At 35.8% G+C, this 24,933-nt stretch overlaps 1 long non-coding RNA gene across 1 annotated transcript in view; it reads right to left on the reverse strand.

Annotated features, from left to right (window-relative positions):
• Positions 1–9,563: 9,563 nt before the first annotated feature.
• LOC132680952 (uncharacterized) overlaps positions 9,564–24,933 on the reverse strand; it is a 116,436-nt gene continuing 101,066 nt past the window's right edge. The window contains exons 10-12 of the long non-coding RNA XR_013555471.2: positions 13,447–13,580; positions 12,255–12,422; positions 9,564–9,655 (exon numbers count right to left, since the gene is read on the reverse strand). This is a non-coding gene — a long non-coding RNA (uncharacterized LOC132680952). The remainder of the gene's footprint in view (positions 9,656–12,254; positions 12,423–13,446; positions 13,581–24,933) is intronic.

Here is a 24,933-nt window from a genome sequence, read left to right on the forward strand (position 1 = left end):
CTGATTGTTGGAAGCAATCACGCAGAGGATATGACCTCTGTTTGACCCTCGAGCTAAAGCCTGGTAGTCAGAGGTTCCTCACACCCTGCCCTACCCTTGGGAGTATACTTTCTGCCTACCAATTCCACAGCCAAAGTCATTTTCTTTTTTTTTTTTAATATTTTATTTTTAAGTAATCTCTGCATACAACATGGGGCTCAAACCCACAACACCAAGCCAGGTGCCCCACCAAAGTCATTTTTAAGGACACGACCCTGGGAAAGCAATATGTTTTAGAGATCATCTGGATGGCACACACAATTGAACCCAATTAAGTCGTGTATATAAACTTTTCAATTCTGGCAGGCAGGTGCAGAGAACTTCTTACCTTGTAGCACCCAAGACAAGCCTCATATGTAAGTTCCCTTGCTTATTAAAACTGCCACCTACCAATCTGGAGGGGACTGCCCCTTTCTTTGGCCTCTCCTTGCCCTCCATGTACAGGGGCTAGATTGCAAACCAACATTGATAATCCACTGAATTCAGAAACCAGCATGACTTAGAAAGCAAAAACCAAAACCACAATCTGGCAGTTTTTGCAGCAAAAGGATGACTTTTCTCTCTCCTTTGAAATATGCTAACCATAGAATGTTCCACTGATGTCTTCAATTTCACAATTCTTCTTAGATCTTGGCTTTTATTTTTAACCTTGTTCCCATTTTAAAATCAGTGTTTGTTTCGGTCAGCATCAATGGGTATGCCATGTTGATTTCAGAGGAGTGAAATGAAAATTTAAGACTTTTATTTCCAGAAAGCCAATTATTTTGAATGTGTTGAGAAACTGAAGGCTCAAACATTTCTAATCTTTCTCAATCAGCATTTCCCAAAACATTTTTCTAAGAAAAAAACAGTTGTTCCAAGAAGTAATGTTGTACAAAAAGACATGCATACATACCTATATACATATATAAATACATACATATATGTATACATATGCACAAGGTGTTAATGTAGTCAATTATATATAGGAAATATTGAATTAAACAAGGTTAAATAGGCCTCATTATTGTTGATATCAGAGCCTTTTCTAATATGTGGATATGATTATGAATTTCTAAAGTAGGATAAAGTACTTTGAATTTCCAATTTTATTTGGCTATGAAGTCTTTATCATCTGTTATCATTTTGTAGAACTTTGTTCTACATGATAGAGTATAGAAAATAATTTTCTAAAAAATTATCAAATTCTAATTCAAGAATTTTTAAATTGTAGAATCATCTCACTAAGTCTCTTGACCAGATGTCACAAACTCAAATGCCCACCACATCTCCCAGATAAAATAAATGGTTCTAAGGGGGCACCTGAGTGGCTCAGTTGGTTAAGTGTCTGACTTCGGCTCAGGTCATGATCACACAGTTTGTGAGTTCAAGCCCCGTGTCAGGGTCTGTGCTGACAGCTCAGAGCCTGTAGCCTGCTTCGGATTCTGTGTCTCATTCTCTCTCTGCTGTGCTGAGTCTGTCTCTAAAAAATAAACAAATGTAAAAAAAAATTTTTTTCTAAATAGATGGTTCTGTTGGGCTAGATGGGGACTATGCCACTCTGGAAAGCATATATACAACATAAAGGAGAAAGCAATGATTCAGCCTCAGCTGTAATGTAGAACCAATGTTCCAGATTATTTTACTTTCCAAAAGAAGCCAGAAACTTGGAATTTGTATTAAAACTCCCCATTTTTAGATATTTGCAACTAATTTGCAGTTTCAGACACTGCACAGACCAAATAAAAATACCTGTAGGCCAGATTCATTACATAATTCATTCATTCAAAGTTTGCGATTTGATTTAAACTGCTTAGTATAGATATTTTTCTGTTCTGTTTTTCAAAATTATGTATTTAGGTTCTTGTCTTAATATTGTTACATTTGTGACTATCTTTGATTTACTTTTCCTTATGGTCCTCCGTGAATCTTCTATTTTGGCCAGTCTTTTAACTAGAAGGCACAAATTAACATCAGAATAGTCAAAATTTTCTTTGCATACATATAACAAGAAAGGGCCAGATAATGGGACTAGTGTAGATAATGCCATCCAAGATAAGTTTTATTTCCTTGAAGTGATTCATTTACTGCCATACATTGTATAATGTCCTATTCTACTGAAATAGAAATTTCTAAAATAACTCACTAAAGACCATGTCACTTGGAAATATTAGAATTTTTCAAAGGGAAATTTGTGTAGGTCCTGGAAATAGTGATTTTAATATCATTAGGACCTAGGCATTTATTGTCTATAAAACAGGGGGGGAAAAAGGAGAATAGCAAGAGCATGAGTGTTGGAGTCAAGCCCTGTGTTCCAATCCCAACCCCTCTCTTACTGGCTGGCTGACCTTCACTAAGGCATTCTCTCAAAGTCTTCACGTCTCAGTGTCCTAAGTTAAAATGGAGAAGATAATAGTACCTCCTTCAACAAGTTGCTCATGATTCCATTTTTATCACATGCTCAGAATAATACTATTATAGCTATTGAAAAGAGATTTATGGGTATCATGTTGTAAGGCTGGGATGTGTGCCTACTAAAGGGCAACAGGAAGAGATTTCTTTGTGATGATGGAACATTTCTGTGTCTTGCATGTGATGATGGTTGCATGAATAGATGCATGTGGAAAAATTTCATAGATGATATACACCAAAAGAGAAATAAATGTAAAACTGATAGACTCTGAATATAGTCTGAATTCAAGTTAATGTCTTGCTAAAGTCAGTTTCCCAGTTTCGACAATGGTCTATGTTATATATTGAGAAAGTTGAGTGATGAGTACACAGAAACTCTCTATACTATTTTAAAACTTCTAATGAGTCTAAACTATTTCAAAATAAAAAGTCTAAAGGAAAAACAGAAAGAAAAAAAAAGCTTGCTGAGAGGATTATATATGATAATGGAGCAAAGAACTTAGCATAATATCTGGCACATTATAAATGTTGTCTAAACAGTAGGTATCATTGTTTTATTATTACTAAGTGTAGGAATTAAAGCTTAAAATTATGAAAATGAATGTGTATCACTGATAAATGAGATGAAGTTTATCAGGTATCAGAGGAGGCGACTCAAATTGAATTTTGAATATGAAGAGCAAGAGAAGGGCAAAAGATAAAGAGATAATGTCATTAAGAACTCATCAGCTTCAAACTCATTCTCATTGCCCACCTACCATCACATCAGTCACTTGACATTATACCCAGAAATCATTAACATATTACAGAAATATTTGTTTTGCTTTAAAGGGTTGCATAATTTACTATAAATGCCACCCTAAACTTTTCCATCTCTATGCACTTTGATACTAATGATGCTTTGAATACTTATAGCTTACTAATAGCTATAATACATTATAAATAGTTTATTACCTAATTACATATTTTAATTCATAGCAGTGCTTGGGCAGTAGGCAAAATAAATTGTGATAAATCTTCATAGACAAGTTAAACTGAATTTCTGATGAAATTCAGAAATGTTCTCTCCTCTTAAAGTAAATTCAGAAAATAGACTTATTAGAAGATATATGTAGATGAATCTTTCCAGATTCAGAGCTGTTTTTAAAATACTAAGTTTGATGTTCTACCTTTAGTGAATAATTATGAAAAACATGTTCTAATCACGAACCAATTGACACATGTCTAAAATAATCTACAACCATACAAATATTCTGATAAGGGAATAAAAAAATATATGATTTAGGGTGAGAAAACATGGGTTCTGTCATTGATATATTTATTTGCTGGATTTTATTGAGCTGATAATATGTACCAATCATTCTTCTTGGTACTAGGCATACAGCAGAAAGTAAAGCAAAGTCTTTACCCTTACAAGGCTTACATTCTACTAAGGAAGACAGATAAACAAATGGACACAGAGTAGGGCATTCCTTGTTATAAAGAAAAATGATGTAGATCCATGATAAAAATGTGAGGGGTGATAGAGAGAGATGGGACCACATTACAAAGTGGTCAGGGAAGGCCTCTTTAAGGAGAAAGCATTTGAACAGATGAGTGAAAATGAGGAAGTAAGCCACTTGAAGATTTAACACAAGAATATTCTCAGAAGAGAGAGCAGCAAACACAAATGTCCTAAGGAGCCACAGGCTTGGCAGGTCTCAGGAATAGGAGGAAGCCATTGTGAATAGACTGGATTAGCCATGCAGGCTAATGATGAAGTAGGCAGGATAGCAAGAAATAGGTACATGGTAAGGGACATGGGTGTTACTGAGTATTCTGAGAAGCTTCTAAAAAGTTTGTGTAAGTGTACATGTCATCATCTGACTTAGGTGTTTAAGAGTTCCATGTAACTGCTAGATAGGGAACTAATAATCAGTGGGGCAGGATAAACATGGAGGCCTAGCCTAGTAATTGTCTTCCAAGGGAGAGGTGATGGTACCCCTTTCCAGCATGGTAAACAAGTTCCTTAGCCTATCTGGCCCCAGTTTCCTCATCTACAGACTGACCTGTAAGTGAGCTGTTCTTACAAATAACTTAAATACTATATTGAAAGTTAGACAAACTTGGAGGGCTGACCACAGAGTCTGTATCTGAAATCAACATTGGGTTCCAGTTCTACCCTAGGCAAAACTGAAGAGATATCTTTCATAGAATTTACTTCATAAATATTGTATACATTTTAGAAAAGACCCAAAAAGTATAAAGAACATGAAAAATTTACAGCAATTCCAGTATGTCAAAAGGATGACCCCTCATAGATGCTATGTTTTTACCATGCAAATATCCTTTTGGAAACCTGCTTTCTTACACAGGAGAAATATCCTTCTTTATAGCCTTCTTTAATATCCTTCAAATCATTAAATATCCTTCAAAGACAGAAACTTTTGATTTATTCATAAAACTCCCTGCCATTGCACATTTTGCCTATTTCCAGGCTTACATAATTATAAATAATGCTGTGACAAACATGCCAGTATGTAAATCTTTACATGAATAGCTGGTTGTTTCCCTAGTGTAAAATACAAAAAAAAAAAAAAATCTCTTAAAAGTAAAATATCTGGAGGCACCTGAGTGGCTCAGTTGGTTAAGCGTCCAACTCTTGATTTCAGCTCAGGTCATGATCTCATGGTTCATGGGACTGAGCCCCACTTTGGGCTCTGCACAGCCAGCACAGAGCCTGCCTGGGATTTTCTCTCTCCACCCAATCCCCACTTGCATTCTCTCTCTCTCTCTCTCTCTCTCTCTCTCTCTCTCTCTCTCTCAAAATAAATAAGATAAAATAAAAAATAAAGTAAAATTTCTGAACCAATACAAAATTGTATATAAAAATTTAATACATTTAACATACATTGTCATATCTCCCTCCACAAACTTAACAGTCAACAGTGTTCAGCAAAATATTTTGGAGCCTTCTAGGGCTTTTTTGAGACCTCTCCAGCCCTCTCTATCACTACTTTCATAAGGTTTCTTGTGTCCATTGCAGTTTCTATTTGTCTGTTCCTCTTAGGAGTGTCCTTGTTTCAGCCTTCTCTTCTTCATCATCCAGATCTAAACCCACAGAGTGGCTCTACATACTCAAAGGTATGTTGTAGCATATACTGTTGATTATCTACATAACTGCCTTTCTCACCCTTCTCCCTGGCCAACAGTGATACGCTTCTGTTTAGGTATCAGATGGCCAACAATGTACTTGAGGAAAGTAGGCTTCTCTTCTAAGCCTGGGGTAGAGGAATGAATATTTATTTTTCTAATCCATTGCTAGGGAATTAAAATCATTATTTTTTTCTAATTCCCCTGTCTTTGCCACTAAACAGGCATGTGAACCATGCCTAGTGAATAAAACATTAGAGGAAATGTGCTAGGGGCCTCTGGAATAGCAATCTACCCTTCACAGATAAAAGAAAAGAGGTAGTTCTCTTGGCTGTTATAGCCACTGCCCTGCCTCCTGCTTTTGAGCAGAAATGTGATACATGGACATTTAGCAGCCATTGTATAGCCATTGTGTAGCTATTAGTGAGTTTTAGATGCTAAGCAAACAGGTCAAGAAAGGTAAAGCAAAAGAAAGTGCCTGGCTTCAACTTATGGAAAGAGCCCAAATGTCCAGTGACTGATGAATGGATAAAGAAGATAGATAGATATAGATTAGGTATAGATATAGATATAGATATAAATATAGATATAGATGACATAGATATATATATAGACATAGACATAGATATAGATATATATTTCAAAAAGAATGAAATGTTGCCATTTGCAACAACATGGATGAAGCTAGAGTGTATTATGCTAAGTGAAATAAGTCGGAGAAAGACAAATACCAAATGATTTCACTCATGTGGAATTTAAGAAATAAAACAAATGAACGTAGGGGAAGGGAAGGAAATATAAAATAAGATAAAAACAGAGAGGGAGGCACACCATAAGAGACTCTTAAAAACGGAGAACAAACTGAGGGTTACTAGAGGGGAGGTGTGTAGGGAGATGAGCTAAGTGGGTGATGGGCATTAAGGGCGCTCATGAAGAGCACTGGGTGTCTTATGTAAGTGATGAATCACTACTGTAACCATTACTACACTGTATGTTAAATAACTTGAATTTAAATAAAATTTTGGAAGAAAAAAAAGAAAGTGCTTGGATTCTTGACATTACTCAGACACTGAACAAATCTTGAAGGGCATCTGTGTTTACTAATTGGCATTTATTGAAATTAGGCTCCTACCCTCCCACAGAAATGAGACAAGGGCCCTATCTTTTTTGATGACTGCATTTCCAAGGGGTGGCTCCCAGGTCCTTATGAAAGACACTTTTGGGTTGTAAAACCAGGAGAAGTCTGAGAGAAGATTTATATCTCAATGGAGCAAAGAAAGAATTTATAGTTGCAAATTTTCTAAAGTAAATACTCTAAGAAAAGGGATCTTAGGGGCCCATAGTCAGGAAAAAACCTGTTTGATATTTCATCAAGCTGAGGGGAACACTGAAGGCATCTTGATGGATGAACATGCTGTTTCTCCTTCTGAGGTCTCCTAATCACTTCTCATTTTGAAAACCTGTGCTAAGGAATTAAGTGAGCCTCTCATGATCTTGCAGCAAATTCCCTTTTGCCCACATTGGCCAGAATCAGTTTTTGTTGTTTGCAACCAAAGTCCCTCTGATGAATCAAGAATTTCATCCCTTACATTTATTTCTTTGTTTTAAACATTGGGATATGAAAATTACATTTTCCATTGAGAGTAGAGTAGACCAGATATGGTAAGAAGACAACCAGAGATCTGGATTCTGGTTTGGTCCCCATATGTCTGAGGTCTGAGGCTCGTTTTTCTCAATCTGACAAATGAGATGATTTGAGCAGATGGTCTCTGAGCTCCCTTTGAAATCTGATATTCCAAAACTAATAATTTTGACAAGTGCATTTTTAATGGGAAATAAAAAGATCCCTTCTTTAACCCAAATTTTCATTAGCTAGAAAGAATAAAGATAACTATGCCAAAGGTGTCCACAGTTAAGCAGAAGCAAAATCACTGGCAGAATTTTAAACAGCAAGTTTTGATTAGAGGAGTTCAAAGCATGGAAGATTTGCTATTCAAAGAAGATTTTTAGCATAGACCTGCACAAATTGCCAATATAAAATGGTCGGTAGGTACAAAGTAAAAGAGAAGAAATATACTGAGTAGACCAAGAGTTACCCTGGACACAGGGAATAATTCAGAACAGTAACTTCCGAAAGGAGCAACACGACAAACTGAGTGCTATAGAATAAGTTCATTTTTCAGCAATCTAAGAGCAGCAATCCAGAGCAACGAAATAAAACCAGCAAGTCTCCCCACATGGGGCAGCTAAAGCTGTAGTCACCACAAAAGGAGGATAAATGGAATGTGTCACAGGGGATTAGGTGTTTAAGGGAGTAGAAAGTTCTTATAACAGCCGCTACTTGCAATGGATCTCAAGAATGTTTTTAAACTAGTAGATAAGATATTGAAATCCTTGCATTTGCAATCTTTTGAGGAAAGAAGCAGAGTAAGAGACAGGAGCTGAGATTGTTGCTAGAAAACGTTGAGCTTAATTTTAAATACAACTTTTTTTTATCTGAAACGTAATCCACACTCATCTTGGAAAAAAACAAAGATACACAAAAGAAAATTAAGAAAACACATATTTCCATTATTTATCTAGACACAACTCTGCTTCTTGATTTTCCCTGGAATAATAACTCAGATATTCCAATAGAGGAATTTATCCTTACATCACTAGCCACATACCTGGAGACAGTATGTTCAAAATGGAGGGCTGGGAAGAGGTGAGCTGTTACCTTTTCGGTCTCTCCACTTCTAACCATAAATAAAATTATGCAGATATTACTTACAGAGCTTACGAATGTCAATGGCTTAAACATAGCTTGCCCAAGCTACTAGATTAGGCTACAGGGAAACTACAAAGCTCTATTAGTAAACTAGTACTAGTTTAGTAAAACTAGCTTTCCTATCAGCCTGGCATCACTTCTTGGACAAAAGCTGTAGCAAGGTTTCCCATACACTAAGGTTCCCCTAAAAAAAGGAATTATCAAGACACAGTTCTCTGTGTTAATCCTTTCGGTTCTACTCTATGCCAGGACTATTCAGTCATAGTCCATGGGGAGTTATGGATATTTAAGTACATTGTCTATTGTCAGCACCTTCTACCTCTAAGTCCTATCCATTCAGGTAAGTAAAAATGTTGTATCACATAGCTCCACCTATCCTCTGGTTATCTGCATAGTGCTTGAAGAACATTTGAAAACCTCTCTGTGGCAGTCTTAGGCTCCTGGATGCAGGATAGGTCAAATTTCCATTCTGGGAAATAGGGCAAGAGAATACACTGAATGGCACGAAAGGCTCCATCAAAGGGACTAATGGGGATTTCCATGGGGTGTTATGGTATTAGTCAAAAAAGCATTAGGCCTTTCATTTAAAGGCAGCTGCTATTCCTTGAGATAGTGGCAGAGCCAAACACACATATTTTAAAAGCACTACCAACCAATCCAATACTTAAACATGTAAATTCTTCCTAGGGGGTGGATAGTTCAAGCTGCACAGCTAACACCAACTCATTTTTTGCATTTCTTCAAACAAAGAGAACAAAAGAAACAAAATTTGTTACCCTTGATTATTCAAACCCTGACTAGATACATATATATAGTATCTATAATATACATATACATATATATAGTGTCTATATATAGTATCTAAAATCACTTCAAAAGAACATTTGACAATGATCAGGTCTTGACCTCCCAAACTAAGCACCTAAGGAAGCACTACAAAGTGTGTTTATTGGCTGTTAAGGAGTATTCTATCCTTTAAAGGGATGACAAGATATTAGAACTTATTTACTCTTACTGGATGTCCAAGAGATCTGTGCTGGAACTCAATGTTGGAAAACATGGCATTCAGAAAGACTGTCTGAGGTGGCTTTTCTTCAGATTCTTAGGAAAGGATTCTGTCTCTTAGTTCTCAATCCATCTTAAAAAGTTAGGAAAGAACCCTGAGGTATAGTATGGAAATAATAACTTTGAGGACTTTTCCAGAAATTTCCAGAAACCAAAATATCTTTCTCAAAATTTTAATGGAGGAGAAAGTTCTCCCCAAATCCCTTGAGTTAACCTTCATATGCCAGTCTTCTGTGATTTTGTATAGATGGTTAAAGTCTGAAAGAGATTAAAAAAAAAAAAAGTCAATGTGAACAACTAATGCCTGTTAACTGGTGATTAAGTTGTGTTACCAATACTATCATGACATTTTACCTCTGTGATGTGATATAGGATATAATTAGATTCATCCAAATAGACCTACATTTCTCAGCTGAAAATATAATCTGACAGAACCCTTATAAGAAAAATATTGGATTATTTTTCATAATGTTATCTCTATTTTAAAGAAAGGAAAGGACTACCATGAAGTAGATAAATTATGCTAAGAATTGAGTGTAATCTCCTTGCCATAGACTGAATAAACTAGACACACCTGTCTCTTGAGGTTCCTATCCTACAACCATGCATTCAAAACTTCAACTCTTCTGGGGGTGGGAGGGAGGGCAGGGTGGGTGATGGGTATTGAGGAGGGCACCTTTTGGGATGAGCACTGGGTGTTGTATGGAAACCAATTTGACAGTAAATTTCATATATTAAAAAATAAAAAAATAAAAAAAAATAAAAAAAAAAAAAAACTTCAACTCTTCTGACTTTACACTAACTTTCCTCTACGTGAAATGTGCTTCCTTCACCCAGATTTCACAGGGTTACTCCTTCTTACAGAGTTACTTTCTTATTTCAGCTCAGATGTTAAACTTTTCAGAATGATGTTTTTAACTGAACAATCTAAACTAACCCCATACCCTAGGTAACTCTCTCTGTTTTTCACATTTCTTATTCCTATCTGAAAATCTAGCTTATTTGTTTATTGTCTTTTTATCCCTAGAAGAATATACATTCTATGGAGACAGGAAACTTATATATCATGTTTATTGTTAGATTCTTATTTTCTATAAGAATGACTAGAGTATTTGTTAAGAAATGAGTGAATTAAGAGTACAGTGGTTTTCCAAGGAAGAAAAATTAAAGATCTTATTTCTTCAGTACTGGTTATATGCCTAATACAGTACTTGACATATCATGAACACTTTGTTAGAATAGGATACAAAATACAATTTAACCAAATGCTGATCAATATACAGGTGACACTTGAACAACACTGGAGTTAGAGCTGCCAATGCCCCCCTCTCCTCTATAGTTGAAAATCTGCATGTAAGTTTTGACACCCCAAAACTTAACTAATAGCCTATTGTTGACTGGAAGCTTTACCAGTAACATAAACAATCAATTAACACATAGTTTGCATGCTATCTGTATTACATACTGTATTCTTATAATAAAGTAAGCTAAAAAAAGAAAATATTAAGAAAATCATGAGGAGGAGAAAATACATTTATTGTACTGTGCTGTATTTATATTTAAAAAATCCACATGTAAGTGGATCCCTGTTGTTTAAGGGTCAAATGTAATTAGAAAATGGTTAAAATAACCCCAGTGTCTTACTGTGTTATTGCTTGCTATCCCCATGGGTGAAAAAAATTAAAGGCATGTGTAGTACATTTTTACACATTTCAGTGGGGGCTGTATACCGTTGTTGACAACTGGCTCCCAGCACTTTATTAGTGTTACACTGAGACATGCTTTAGCAGTTCTGTACTCATCTGTCTCTAATCAAATGCAACCAAGTCTATACCTTATCTGCCTCATGCCTCACTCAAAGTTTCCATGTCTTGTTGGAATCCATCAGAGAAGATGTTCTATACTTCAGCATGGTTGTCAACTTCTCTTTATCATTAAGCTATTAATCTTATCTGGGGATGTGACCCTTGGTCATTTCTGCAATAGCTATGACCCTCTTTCCATATTAGCTCTAATAATAAATTTGGAGGTCCCATCAAGCCTAGGAATGAGCCGTGCAAATAAATATTATTCCAGAGTTAATGGTTATCTTTTCAAACAATAATCTTGTCCTCCAACCTGCTAGGGAGCTCTCCTGAAAGATAATTAAAACATTGATAAAGGATTGAAACCTAATATGTCTCCTCCCCAAACTCTGCCCACTCTCACTACCCTTGAATTAAAGCAAGTCCATCCAAGCAAAAAGTAAAGTGAATTTTAAAAGATTCCAACACCTTCTCATCTGAGGTCCCACCAGGTTACTGCTAGCTTGTTTGGAATCTGGCTGCTTCATTATTGCTTTCAGCAGAATTAATATCAACTGCCTATTAGTTGTCAATGTCAATGTCTTTAAAATCCCTTGACCGGATCTCTAATGAAAAGACATTAGATGATAAGGCAAGTGATTTCTCTACTTTCTTTTTGGTGTCTGACATCATTAATGTGATTAATGAGGTGACCAGGGAACCCAAATCACTCATCACCATTAGATTGCTAGTACAATAGCCAAAGCTCAAAGGTGGGGAAGGAATGGGAACAAAAGTATTCTCTTATCTCTGTTGTGTACTCTATCAAGGAGACAAATGACCTACCTACAGGTGTGTACCTGTTTGGAACAGTAAATATTTGATAATAGTAAAGGCTGAGAAAACCACAAATACATGTTTATTTGCTTTCGAATTATTTGTAATAACTAACAAAGACTTTTTACTGGTAAAGCTTAAAAATACATTCTAGATGATCAAATAATGATTATAGAATATAAAACAAATAGCCATGTCAGTGCCTTTTAAAAGGAGTAAAAGGAAGGTACACTCACCAACAGAAGTGATTGGCTCATGTTAGTAAAAAATCCAACAGTAGTTCTTGCTTCAGGCACAGCCAGATGTATCTTCCCCCTCCTGTCCCTTTTGTTCTTTCTTTCTCTCCCATTGTACATCTGTCCCTCCTTTTCTCTGCTCTCATCTACTTTGTTGTTTTCAAAATCCTAGGGAAAGATAGATGAAGAGCCAGTGAGGATTGAAAGAGAGAACTTCTTTTCTCTCATTGTAGTAACTTCCCAAAGTTGATACAATGCAGCTTGGGTCACTTGCTTAGTCTTAGAGGATGAGAATATAATATATATTGATGTGTTCACATGAGTCCAGTCCTGGAGAAGGGGGAAGTAGTTCACTCCAATGTGAAACATACTCCTAAGAGCAGGAAACTGCAATACCTTTTTACCAAAAAGAAAAATCAAACCTGAGCATCCAAATAATGAAATATATACCAAGTAGTGTTTTTTAAAAAGAAATGGGGTTTGTGTTTAGTCATGCAAACTTTTTTCTGCAAAGTTATGAACTGATGGGCATTCTCATGCGTGGCTGGTAGGAGTATAAACTTTAAAATTTTCCTGGAGGGCAATTTGGAAACATTTTAAATATGAACGTATACCTTGGTCAGGCAACTACCATTCTAGGAATTTGTATCAAAGAAATAATAGTAAATCTTCACAAAAGTGTAACAAAAGTGATGTTTATCTCAAAGTATGTAGGACATCAAAGAATTGGCAGCAATCCAAATGTCCAAAAGGTAGGGGAGGAAATTAAAAACAGCATGGAAAGTAATATTTTTACATTTATCTACTTACTTGTCTGTTATTTATTTAGTTAGTTATATAATCTGAACAGATATACACCCAGAGGCTCAAAGTGTTTGTCTCTGGGTGGTTGAAATGTGGGTGATTTTTCCTGCTTTCTTCTTGCTAATCTCTATTTACTAATTTGTCCCCAGTGAGTATAAACTTGCATTAATTGTGTAATGTTTGTATTCTGAGATAGGACAGCTTGAACACAGACTCCTTAATTTGCTCCAAACATCCTTTCTAAGTAATACTGTATTTGGACGGGAGGCATGGAATGCAGGACATAGAACACCTCTAACGCGTCTTTAGGGACCAAGAATCAATTAGAAACCATTCTCTTTTGTGTCTGTCCTAAGCTAAGGGGCTAGATCCAGGGGCTAGGTCTTACCTATGTTTGGGGTCTCTGGTGATGATTCAGGTTTCTTGGTAGTGAGGGAAATTAGCAAGCAGGTGCCCGTTCTCCTCTTCCAGAAAGACTATGCCTGCTTACTTGTTGCACGTGGGCCTAGTGATGTGGAAAGCCTAGAAGGAATTACATAGGAGAGAAAAATGCCCCCAGTCCCTGAAAAGGGGGGAGGGCTGCCACTATAGCCCAACTTCACATGATATTTTAAAATTAATTCCAGATACAATAATCATTTAAATGCAAAATATAAAATAGTTAAAACATTACAAGAAACTTTAGAAGAATATTTGTATAACCTTGCATTATACAAGAGTCTCTTAAATAAGATAGAAGACCTAAAGGCACTACCTATGTAATATTTCATTACATAAAAATTACAGATTTTTCATGCCAGTCATATTATAAACAGAGTTAAAAGTGAAGGGAGAGACTGAGAGAAATATTTTCAACGCTTGCCATATTAAGGGTTAATATTCCTTATATTAAAAAAAATCTCTAGAAATAATTAGGAAAAAGAAAAGTAACTAAAGGGACAATGGACAAAGAGGGAATCCTAGTGGTTACTAAACCTACAAGAATTCTCTTAACCTCTTGGGGCTTAGGGGAATGTAAGTTAAAACAACAATGAGATGCCATTTTTTCACTCATCTCATAAAGAAATAATAATACAGTAACAATACAGTGCTGATGAGGAAACAGGGATATATAATCTTTATGTAGCAATTAGTAATATGTAATAACCGCTTTTGGGAATTAATCAGGCAAAAGCTGTTAAAATTGTAAACACCACCTTTGACCCACTAATTTCAATTTGGGAATCTATACTATAGACATAAAAATCTTTGTGTTATATGAACAAAATGTCCATTGCAGCAATATTTTATTATGGCAAAATAAGAAAAAATAAAGGGCCACCAACAGGGGAAATGGTTGGATAAATCACAACACTTCTACTCTATGCAGGAATCCACTTCTATCCAGAAGAATAGGCTAAACCAGTGGCTCGTAAAGTCTGGCCCTTGGCCCAGTAGTCTCAGCATCACCTAGGAACTTGTTAGAAATGCATATTTGACCCCACTCCAGACCTATGGGAATGTCTGAGGATGGGGCCTGGTAATGTGTCCTAACAAGTCATCCAGTTCTGATGTGTGATTCTGATATGTGGTTACATCTATATCGACTGTCTTGAGAGATCTATTCATATTGTTACATGAAAAATTAAATTTCAGAGTAGTATATTTAATGTGATGCATTTTTATAGAAACAAACATTAATAAAACACACATTTTTGACGTGTACTCATACTTCCATACAAGAAAGCAGAACTTGTAGAATGATACACCTGCTGCCATTAACATTGATTAACAAGGGAAAAGAGTAGGGGGAAAAAATAACCTCTGTCTCCATTCATCTCTTTCATTTTTCACTGGTAACAGTGAGCATATATAACTTTCCTAATTTCAAAAAAAAAACATTTAAATAATAAATTAAAGAAAAAACAATGAACCTAGATTTTTACCTGACCTATATCAAACAGACCCATGCTAATCGGACATCAATTTTGGTAAAAAGATTTTCCTTTCACCAAGCCTTAATTGGCCTTCAGACTTAGCTCGTGATGGTCTTGACATAACCTTTCATTAAGCAAACTCTTTAAATAGGTAGATGGGTCAGAGCAAAGATTCTTGGATTTTGCTTGAAGGGGCTAAAAAGCACAATTCTTCTGGATTATTTTCTCCAAACTATCTTCATTAAAGTTAAAGTTAAAACCTATCCATTGGACCCTCTGAAAAGATTATAGTCCCTGAAAGCAAATTATGTAGATGCCAACATACATAGTAAAACTTCAAGCAATTTATTAAATGTGAATTTTGTCCACTGGTACTTTATCCCAATCCTTTCCAATGTGCTTTAAATTATAAATTGTAAATGTGTAAAAACAATGTTTCCTATTTAAAACCTTAAAATCATTCATTGAAGTAACATTTTTAAGGTCAAATAAATCAGATGTTGAATTATTGTTTTTTTGGCTAAGATTTCCTTTCAAGGACAAAATATTCCAATAATATCACCTGAAACTGATCCTATCTATATCCAAAGTTTGTTAGAAAATACATTTACTTGAAAAGTTCTAGCAAGTCAATAGGTACACGACTGTGTGATTCAAAAGTTATATCCTAGGAAGTCACAGAAGCTATTAACAAAATAATAATGACTTCTCTGTAAATTTAACTTGTGATGTTGACTTCTTCCTTTTAATTACTTAGCTCTTGAATATAGTCAATAGTCTGATGAGCTCTGATTATGGAGAACTCAGCTAAAAATATTTTGAATTAATAATCAAATGCAATGTGACATTTAGGTTTCAAAAACTCTAATCACCCCCGCTATCAACCCATTCTTTTTCCATGGCACAACTTTAGGGTTATAACTGAAGTGAATCTCTAGTGATTAATGCCCAGGTGATTTGAATTTTGCATACTGAAAGAAAATTAAGAGGAACATTTACTTGCCCTTAAAAAAAAATCTATAATCCACAAAACAGAACCTAGATTTAAATGTCCTCAGGCCTGAAAAAATACTTCCATAGCCTTTTATGTCATGGTGGTCTAAATGATTTCCAAGACAATGTCATAAAAAGAAGCTTTTTGTCACTAACTTAGAAGAGATTAGACTTAAATAATTTAATTAAGTTAACAAAGTCCACTGTAATACTTTAGAAATGAATCTCTTTTAATCTTCCAATTTTATTGGTTTCATTACTGTTGTAAAGAATTTCTAACCCACGATTATATCTGTGCCTTTCCATACAGCCACTCAAGAGTCCTGAGGAAAAAAACCAACTAATTTTATTATATGCTTTGGTTCTCAGCAGACACCAACAAATAGAGAAAATCCTTTCTGCCTTAGCTCTAAAATGTTTGCTCTGCATTAACACATCTCACTAGTGTAAGTAAGTATATTTTTCTTCCTTCAAGCAAATATTTGAGAACCTACTATGTGCCAGTTCTTGCCAAGCATTTCAAGTGCATAAGGAAAATCAAGACAAGTATTTGACATAAATAGCTTAAATTACAGTGAAAATATTTCTCTAAAATAGTTTCTTAAATATTTTTTGTTAACTCAGTAATTACTTAATCAGATGTTTGACTTAACACCCATGCTATTTTCTACCCTATTAGTAACTGATTAATTCCTTTTACTATTTGCTCTAAGTGTTTCACTGCACTCCACAGTGTTCCTTGGGATCCTTCCCTTCATTGAGGCTAGTTGGTCACTGACAGCTGACCAAGGAATAGATCCTATATACCTTCCAAAATTATTTTACTTTACTTCTATATTGTAACACCATTTCTTTTATCAAAAAGTGTTCTGAAATGCTGGAACCAAGGAGAATATTCTTATTTAAATATTAGGAATTTGTGTCTGCATAATTTAAAATACAATACCTTCCCCTGAAAGGATTTATATGCTGGTGCTGATAGAGTTTATCACTTTTATTTGTGGTGTTAATAGAATTCAGATTTAGATATCATTTTCATGGTCTGCATTAACAAGAAAAAAAAGCAGACAGCTGAATAGACTTGGAAACTGTCCACGTTCAAGGCAATGAGCAGATTAAGTGTGAAGAGAAAAATAATATGGTTTTAGGAAAAAGTCTTTCTAGTTGAAACTCTCATCCATGGCCGTAGGATTATTTTTTCTCTCACTAAATCTTAGTCTGTTCTGTAGTCCTAAAAGACTACTTAGTAGAGGAAAAAATCCAATGTTGAAGAATGCATGTTACTGAAATCCCCACCAGTTGTTAATATCCCTCCAGGCCATAACCAGATTTTGCATATAGTCAAGATTCTTTCATCATCTATTGATTTTCAGATTACTATAGTTGTCTGAGAATGCCTTTTAATTTAGAGTCCTCTCTACCAAATTCCTCCTGTTAACCAGAGGAACCACAGACCATTGAGGCTGAAAAAGTTCAAGTTCACCATCATCAGGTATTTGTTTCCCCATGCTTCCAGATGATTACCCAGAAAATTCTTCTATACGTTTGCAACAACAAACTTCTTAAAATTTTGATGTTATCCAGTAGAAATTTTCCTGGAAAAATTCTTTACCTAAAAAGTACTTTAGACTACACAGAATTCTTAGAAAGGAGATTTATAGAACCCACACTGGGGTTTCCTATTAGAACTACAACAAAGAAAATATGAACCACCATCTCCAACTACTGGTTAGGAAAGATGTTAGAGTTAAAATGCCTGGGTTTGATTCCAGCTGTGTAGTCTTGCACATATTACTTACTCCTTCTAATCTCTCTAAGCCTCAGATTCTCCACATATAAAATGAGGATAAAAGTAACACCCATCTCAAAGGGTTTAGTGAAGATTAAATAAAATAAGGTGCTCAGTACAATGCCCAGCACATAGTTCCCTTTCTATCAATTCATGATTCAACAAATATGTATGTGCTACTCTTTGGTCATTTTCAATATTTTAGTCTACCATTTTTCTTAATAAAATCTAAAAGATTTACCAGCTTTAATGGTAATGCACAGTTCCAAATGTCAGATTAGTATTTATCTATCTTCTGTAGTATTTTTTTTAATTTCTATTTTCTTATTCATAAGTAACATCTTAAATCTCTATTTTCCCCTTCCTTCTTTCTTGGTTATTTTGGTTTTTTTGTTTTTCTAACTTTCTAACTTTTGCTTTTCTAACTTCTAACTTCTTCATTTTAACCTTGTCTATAGGCATTAGGACTCTGGTTATAGCAGCTTTTACTAAAACCTGTAGGCTTAGGTACGATGTGCCTCATATCATTGCTTTGTAAAAAGTTGCAATGTTTGTTACCTTCTCTTTGATTTAAGAATAATCTGGAAACGGGTTTCTATTTTCTATGCTGTCAAGATTCTTTTTGTTCATCTTTCAATTTTTGGATTACAGTAGTTATTTGAGAATACCTTTTAATTTAGTCATCTCTACCAGAAAAAAAAAAAAGAGATTTTGTCCTAACAGTTAAAAATTCATAAGCATCTAAGGAAAATTTTGAATTAACAATTCTTGTAGAACTTTAAGAATTCCAAGAAAAAATTTCATAGGCTCAATGGCCTCAATGCTGAGAAGCATGGAGCAATAAGAAAAATAAAATAAATCCATATTTCAATATCTAGGTATTCAATCTATGTTGCTTTATTTTGAATTTTAAATGTTTAGTAGAAATCAGATGGGTAGAATTTAAAGTATTCTCACTTGCTTTTATACTTTTTTCCTCTCAGTTTTAATAATAAATCTTTATAATTGAAGTCAATCCAGGGACTTTTCTGGAAGTAAAATAATCAAAACCCAAGCATCAAAGCAGAGTGTTCAGTGTAAAATGGGACCAGAAGACTGGTTGCAAGTAGGATGCAGATGATAAAAGTAAAGCCTATGTTGAAAAAAAAAAACAGTAAGTGTACCATCTGAACAATATGCATGAGACATCAGGATAAAAAAACCATATCATTGTGGTACTTCTGCCTCAAGGAGAAAAGGAACCCCAGAAACAAGTAGCTTAACTTCCAAGATACTAGCCAATGACTCCAGGTGTAGGGGACTCTGCGTTAGTTCTCAAAGTTTATAACCTAATCCTCAGTCCCAGAATAACAGAACATTTTACCATGGACCCAGAGTTCTCTCTAGTTTTATTTAGGGTTATAAAAAGAAAAGACTATTTCCACAACTGTAAGCAAAGTGGTTCTCACTAAACCTTAGTTTCCTCATCTGCTAAGTAGGTACTGGGTGGCAAGGGGCCTGATTACATAATCTATAGGGTCATTTTTAGCTCTAACATTTTATAATTCTATAGGCTGGTTAATATATGTCTAGCCTAACCATTAAAAACATATAATGAAATCTCAATTGCAAATAGCCAGTTTATAATAGACCTAACTAAAATAGTTTTGATCAAATATACAACACCCTGAAGTATTACTTGATAAGACTAGTTTTGAAATAATCCTGTCATTGATGATAAATTAGGTGTTTAGATATGAAGACTAATCATGTCAGAAGTTATTTTGTGATGCTGAAATTTTATTTACAGAAAGAGAATAAGAAGTAAACTTTTGAGTCTTTAAAATAAGCCAAGAAAAGGCCTTTGACAAAATCCAGCACCCTTTCTTAATAAAAACCCTTGAGAAAGTCGGGATAGAAGGAACATACTTAAAGATCATAAAGGCCATTTATGAAAAGCCCACAGCTAACATCATCCTCAACGGGGAAAAACTGAGAGCTTTTTCCCTGAGATCAGGAACACGACAGGGATGCCCACTGTCACCGCTGCTGTTTAATATAGTGCTGGAAGTTCTAGCATCAGCAATCAGACAACAAAAGGAAATCAAAGGCATCAAAATTGGCAAAGATGAAGTCAAGCTTTCGCTTTTTGCAGATGACATGATATTATACATGGAAAATCCGATAGACTCCACCAAAAGTCTGCTAGAACTGATACATGAATTCAGCAAAGTTGCAGGATACAAAATCAATGTGCAGAAATCAGTTGCATTCTTATACACTAACAATGAAGCAACAGAAAGACAAATGAAGAAACTGATCCCATTCACAATTGCACCAAGTAGCATAAAATACCTAGGAATAAATCTAACCAAAGATGTAAAAGATCTGTATGCTGAAAACTATAGAAACCTTATGCAGGTAATTGAAGAAGATTTAAAGAAATGGAAAGACATTCCCTGCTCATGGATTGGAAGAATAAATATTGTCAAAATGTCAATACTACCCAAAGCTATCTACACATTCAATGCAATCCCAATCAAAATTGCACCAGCATTCTTCTCGAAACTAGAACAAGCAATCCTAAAATTCATATGGAACCACAAAAGGCCCCGAATAGCCAAAGTAATTTTGAAGAAGAAGACCAAAGCAGGAGGCATCACAATCCCAGACTTTAGCCTCTACTACAAAGCTGTCATCATCAAGACAGCATGGTATTGGCATAAAAACAGACACATAGACCAATGGAATAGAATAGAAACCCCAGAACTAGACCCACAAACGTATGGCCAACTCATCTTTGACAAAGCAGGAAAGAACATCCAATGGAAAAAAGACAGTCTCTTTAACAAATGGTGCTGGGAGAACTGGACAGCAACATGCAGAAGGTTGAAACTAGACCACTTTCTCACACCATTCACAAAAATAAACTCAAAATGGATAAAGGACCTGAATGTGAGACAGGAAACCATCAAAACCTTAGAGGAGAAAGCAGGAAAAGACCTCTCTGACCTCAGCCGTAGCAATCTCTTACTCGGCACATCCCCAAAGGCAAGGGAATTAAAAGCAAAAGTGAATTACTGGGACCTTATGAAGATAAAAAGCTTCTGCACAGCAAAGGAAACAACCAACAAAACTAAAAGGCAACCAACGGAATGGGAAAAGATATTTGCAAATGACACATCGGACAAAGGGCTAGTATCCAAAATCTATAAAGAGCTCATCAAACTCCACACCCGAAAAACAAATAACCCAGTGAAGAAATGGGCAGAAAACATGAATAGACACTTCTCTAAAGAAGACATCCGGATGGCCAACAGGCACATGAAAAGATGTTCAACGTCGCTCCTTATCAGGGAAATACAAATCAAAACCACACTCAGATACCACCTCACGCCAGTCAGAGTGGCCAAAATGAAGAAATCAGGAGACTATAGATGCTGGAGAGGATGTGGAGAAACAGGAACCCTCTTGCACTGTTGGTGGGAATGCAAATTGGTGCAGCCGCTCTGGAAAGCAGTGTGGAGGTTCCTCAGAAAATTAAAAATAGACCTACCCTATGACCCAGCAATAGCACTGCTGGGAATTTACCCAAGGGATACAGGAGTACTGATGCATAGGGGCACTTGTACCCCAATGTTTATAGCGGCACTCTCAACAATAGCCAAATTATGGAAAGAGCCTAAATGTCCATCAACTGATGAATGGATAAAGAAATTGTGGTTTATATACACAATGGAATACTACGTGGCAATGAGAAAAAATGAAATATGGCCTTTTGTAGCAACATGGATGGAACTGGAGAGTGTGATGCTAAGTGAAATAAGCCATACAGAGAAAGACAGATACCATATGGTTTCACTCTTATGTGGATCCTGAGAAACATAACAGAAACCCATGGGGGAGGGGAAGGAAAAAAAAAAAAAAAAAAAAAAAAAAGAGGTTAGAGTGGGAGAGAGCCAAAGCATTAGAGACTGTTAAAAACTGAGAACAAACTGAGGGTTGATGGGGGGTGGGAGGGAGGGCAGGGTGGGAGGGAGGGCAGGGTGGGTGATGGGTATTGAGGAGGGCACCTTTTGGGATGAGCACTGGGTGTTGTATGGAAACCAATTTGACAGTAAATTTCATATATTAAAAAATAAAAAAAAAATAAAAAAAAAAATAAATAAATAAATAAAATAAGCCAAGAATAGGGGCTAAATGTTTTCCATGTGCCAAATAACTGGGAATCATGAAAATAAAAACCATGGACTATCACTCTTTAACAGATGCTGTTGGTTCCCAGCCCACATCCCCTGGGTCTCGTTACTTCAGTTTGGTCCTGCACAAATATCAACCACCAGTATTTGTACCTCTTGGCCCAAGAGTCTCTGATGCCTTGAAAGACTGCCATGCCTATATCCAGCAGGCCTAAGGGACAGGGAACTAATGCCTGTACCCCAGAGAGCAGCCTAAACCAATTACTGAATGGAATTGCTATATAAATGCACAGCTTGCTCACCCTGCAGGCAAAATACGTGTTTTACACCATTTTTCAGAATTTCCCGAGGTGTTAAGATCTGGCCACCAGTAGCAGTGGCTGCCTTGATGGTGCTTCCTATGCTGGCTACCTCACTCTCTCCATATCTCTTCCCTACTTCCCTACTCATGTTTATTTGCACTTGAGTCTTTGTCTTAGGATCTGTTTCTGAGATTATCCAAACTAAGACTACCAGAAACACATTGATCTCACTGTGCAAGTAAATCTTTATATAAGGTATGATTTTGTCCTCCACCACTCCCCTTAAACACACACTCATGCTCTTTGCCCAAAATTAGGGGGTGGGGAGTGGGGGGAAACTTGGCAGGAATCTTGCATGTGCAGTGAAAAAAAGCAATACACACTCACAAAAGAAAAATAAATGTGGAGGTGAAATTTAACATCTAACCTAGAAACAAAAATCATTAACAGAAACGTTTTCACAAATGAAGGTATTATAAGCTGAAGGGGTGGAGGGAAAAGGGATTATCCCTTTAGTTACCATTTCCCTGCTTTTAGGAGAATTTTGAAGATAAAGACTTAGACAAGCATATTTTATCAGGGTTGGTGTGAGTTAAGGGTACATTCTGCTGAACACTGGTTCTGAGTCTAAAAGCAAAATCCTGGCACAGACATATCATGGATATAACGTTAACATAATGCTGTTATGTTAAGGAGCTCAGTATGTTATCTGTACACATACAGTGAGAACCAAGATGGATCAGGCAGGCTTTGGAGACCTTTAGAGACTAATAAAGAAGAAGTTAACCTTTTATAATTAGCTCAAGACTCTAGGAAGAAAGGTAAAAAGAAACTTCAATGTTTCTTCTAAATCATCCAGCTCAGCTCACCAAGTTAGGAAAAAAGTTCACTTGTTCAAAAACTCCACATGTACTGTCCTTCAGGAGCTTGGCAATAGCAATTGAAAGAAGAGTGGACATGCTCCAAAGAGAGAAAGAAAGTTCCATCATCCCAACTTTGTTTTCAGTATAAAGACCACACACAAGGCAAACTTTAAATTTTACCTCAGAATGACTGAAGAATCAATTACTATTGTAATATCTTGGCTCTCATGTGCAAAAGTCAAAACTCTACCTTCCCAAATGTCTATTTTCATATCTCTGAATCACTCATGAACACACTATGGGTTACAGGCATGCTGCTTTTATCTGGCTTGACTATTATGGAGCCACTAATATTAATAGGCCTGACCCTAGGTTAAAATCATTCTGATGGGGATAACAGAAATTAAACGTTTGACTGATTGTAGACTTCTTATTTCACCTCTGCTTATAACAAATTGAGTTTTGGGGCATCTGGGTGGCTCAGCTGGTTAATCGACCAACTCTCGACTTAGGCCCAGGTCATGATCTCACAGTTCATGAGTTTGAGTCCCACATCGGGCTCCGTGCTGATGGTGTGGAGCCTGCTTGTGACTCTCTCTCTCTGTCTCTCTGCCCTTTCAGCATTCTCTCTCCCTCTCTCTCTCTCTCTCTCTCTCTCAAAATAAATAAATAAGCTTTTAAAAAATGAATTCAGTCTTTTTTACGAATCCTTTTTCCCTTCCTTTTTTTCTGATCTCTTTCAAAGGGAATTTTCTTGGTAAGCCCAGTCCCCAAGATTTTATCATTCTAAATTTGGAGAATAGATAAAGTAATTCTGAATGGAGGAAAGGGTATGCTTCAAAAACCACATGGTCTGGGGCTTCATAAGACAGAAAGTAAAGGGAGAGAATCAAAAAGAATCAGGGACTAGTATGATATGTGAAAATTTGATAAATTAAGATAAGAAAGGGTATTTTATAGTGTTGTTGAATTACAGAGCTGTGATTCAAATATAAGACATTCAGATACTTGTCTGTAAGTATAAAATTATATTATAGTAAAGTATCAGTATAGTATAATATAGTATAGTATAGTACAGTATAGTATAGTATAGTATAGTATAGGAAGTATTGTCTGCAATACTAAACTAAGCTGCCTCTCCTACTCTCCTACCCTTTTCTATCCTGAAGCTATTTACAAAGACGTAAATGGGTCCCCACAGCACTAGCTGGACAGTTTTCAAATAATCTATTAGAAAATCAAACCACCAAACAGGCATTAAGCTATCATCTTCCCATCAACTATAATATCCTTCTGTCTCTATAAGACAGATGTTTAGATGTGTATATTCTATCTGGGAAAAAGTGGGAATTTTATTTCAGCTTTCTGTGCATCATTAGGTTGCTGGAAATCATGGAAACCTAAATTACACATGTAAGTTATTTCATGCATTGAGACCTCTTGTAGGAAGAAAGCAGCAATCAAATCAGTCAGCTCAAATCATCCTCGACATTAGCAAGGTGGCTGTAGGATCATTTTAAGAAATGACTTCCTGTTCCTATTAGCAGACTGATTATACTCGATATTCTGTTCCAGAAACTTATCACCATACCAGTCTCCCAAAATGTGTAGTAAAAGAATATAATTTCTTTGCCAGTGTTTATATTCAGGTCAAAGTTCTTAAAAAGAAAGAAGAAAGAAAGAAAGAAAGAAAGAAAGAAAGAAAGAAAGAAAGAAAGAAAGAAAGAAAGAAAGAAAAGAACAAGAACAACACTACCAAAAAATTGGAACCATGACAGTTTGCACCCCACAGCAAAATCAATCATTAAGGCAAATATTTACTGTTTGGTTTTTG

This window comes from Panthera onca, chromosome A1 (genome assembly GCF_046562875.1).
Source record: "Panthera onca isolate mPanOnc1 chromosome A1, mPanOnc1 haplotype 2, whole genome shotgun sequence".
Taxonomy (NCBI): domain Eukaryota; kingdom Metazoa; phylum Chordata; class Mammalia; order Carnivora; family Felidae; genus Panthera; species Panthera onca.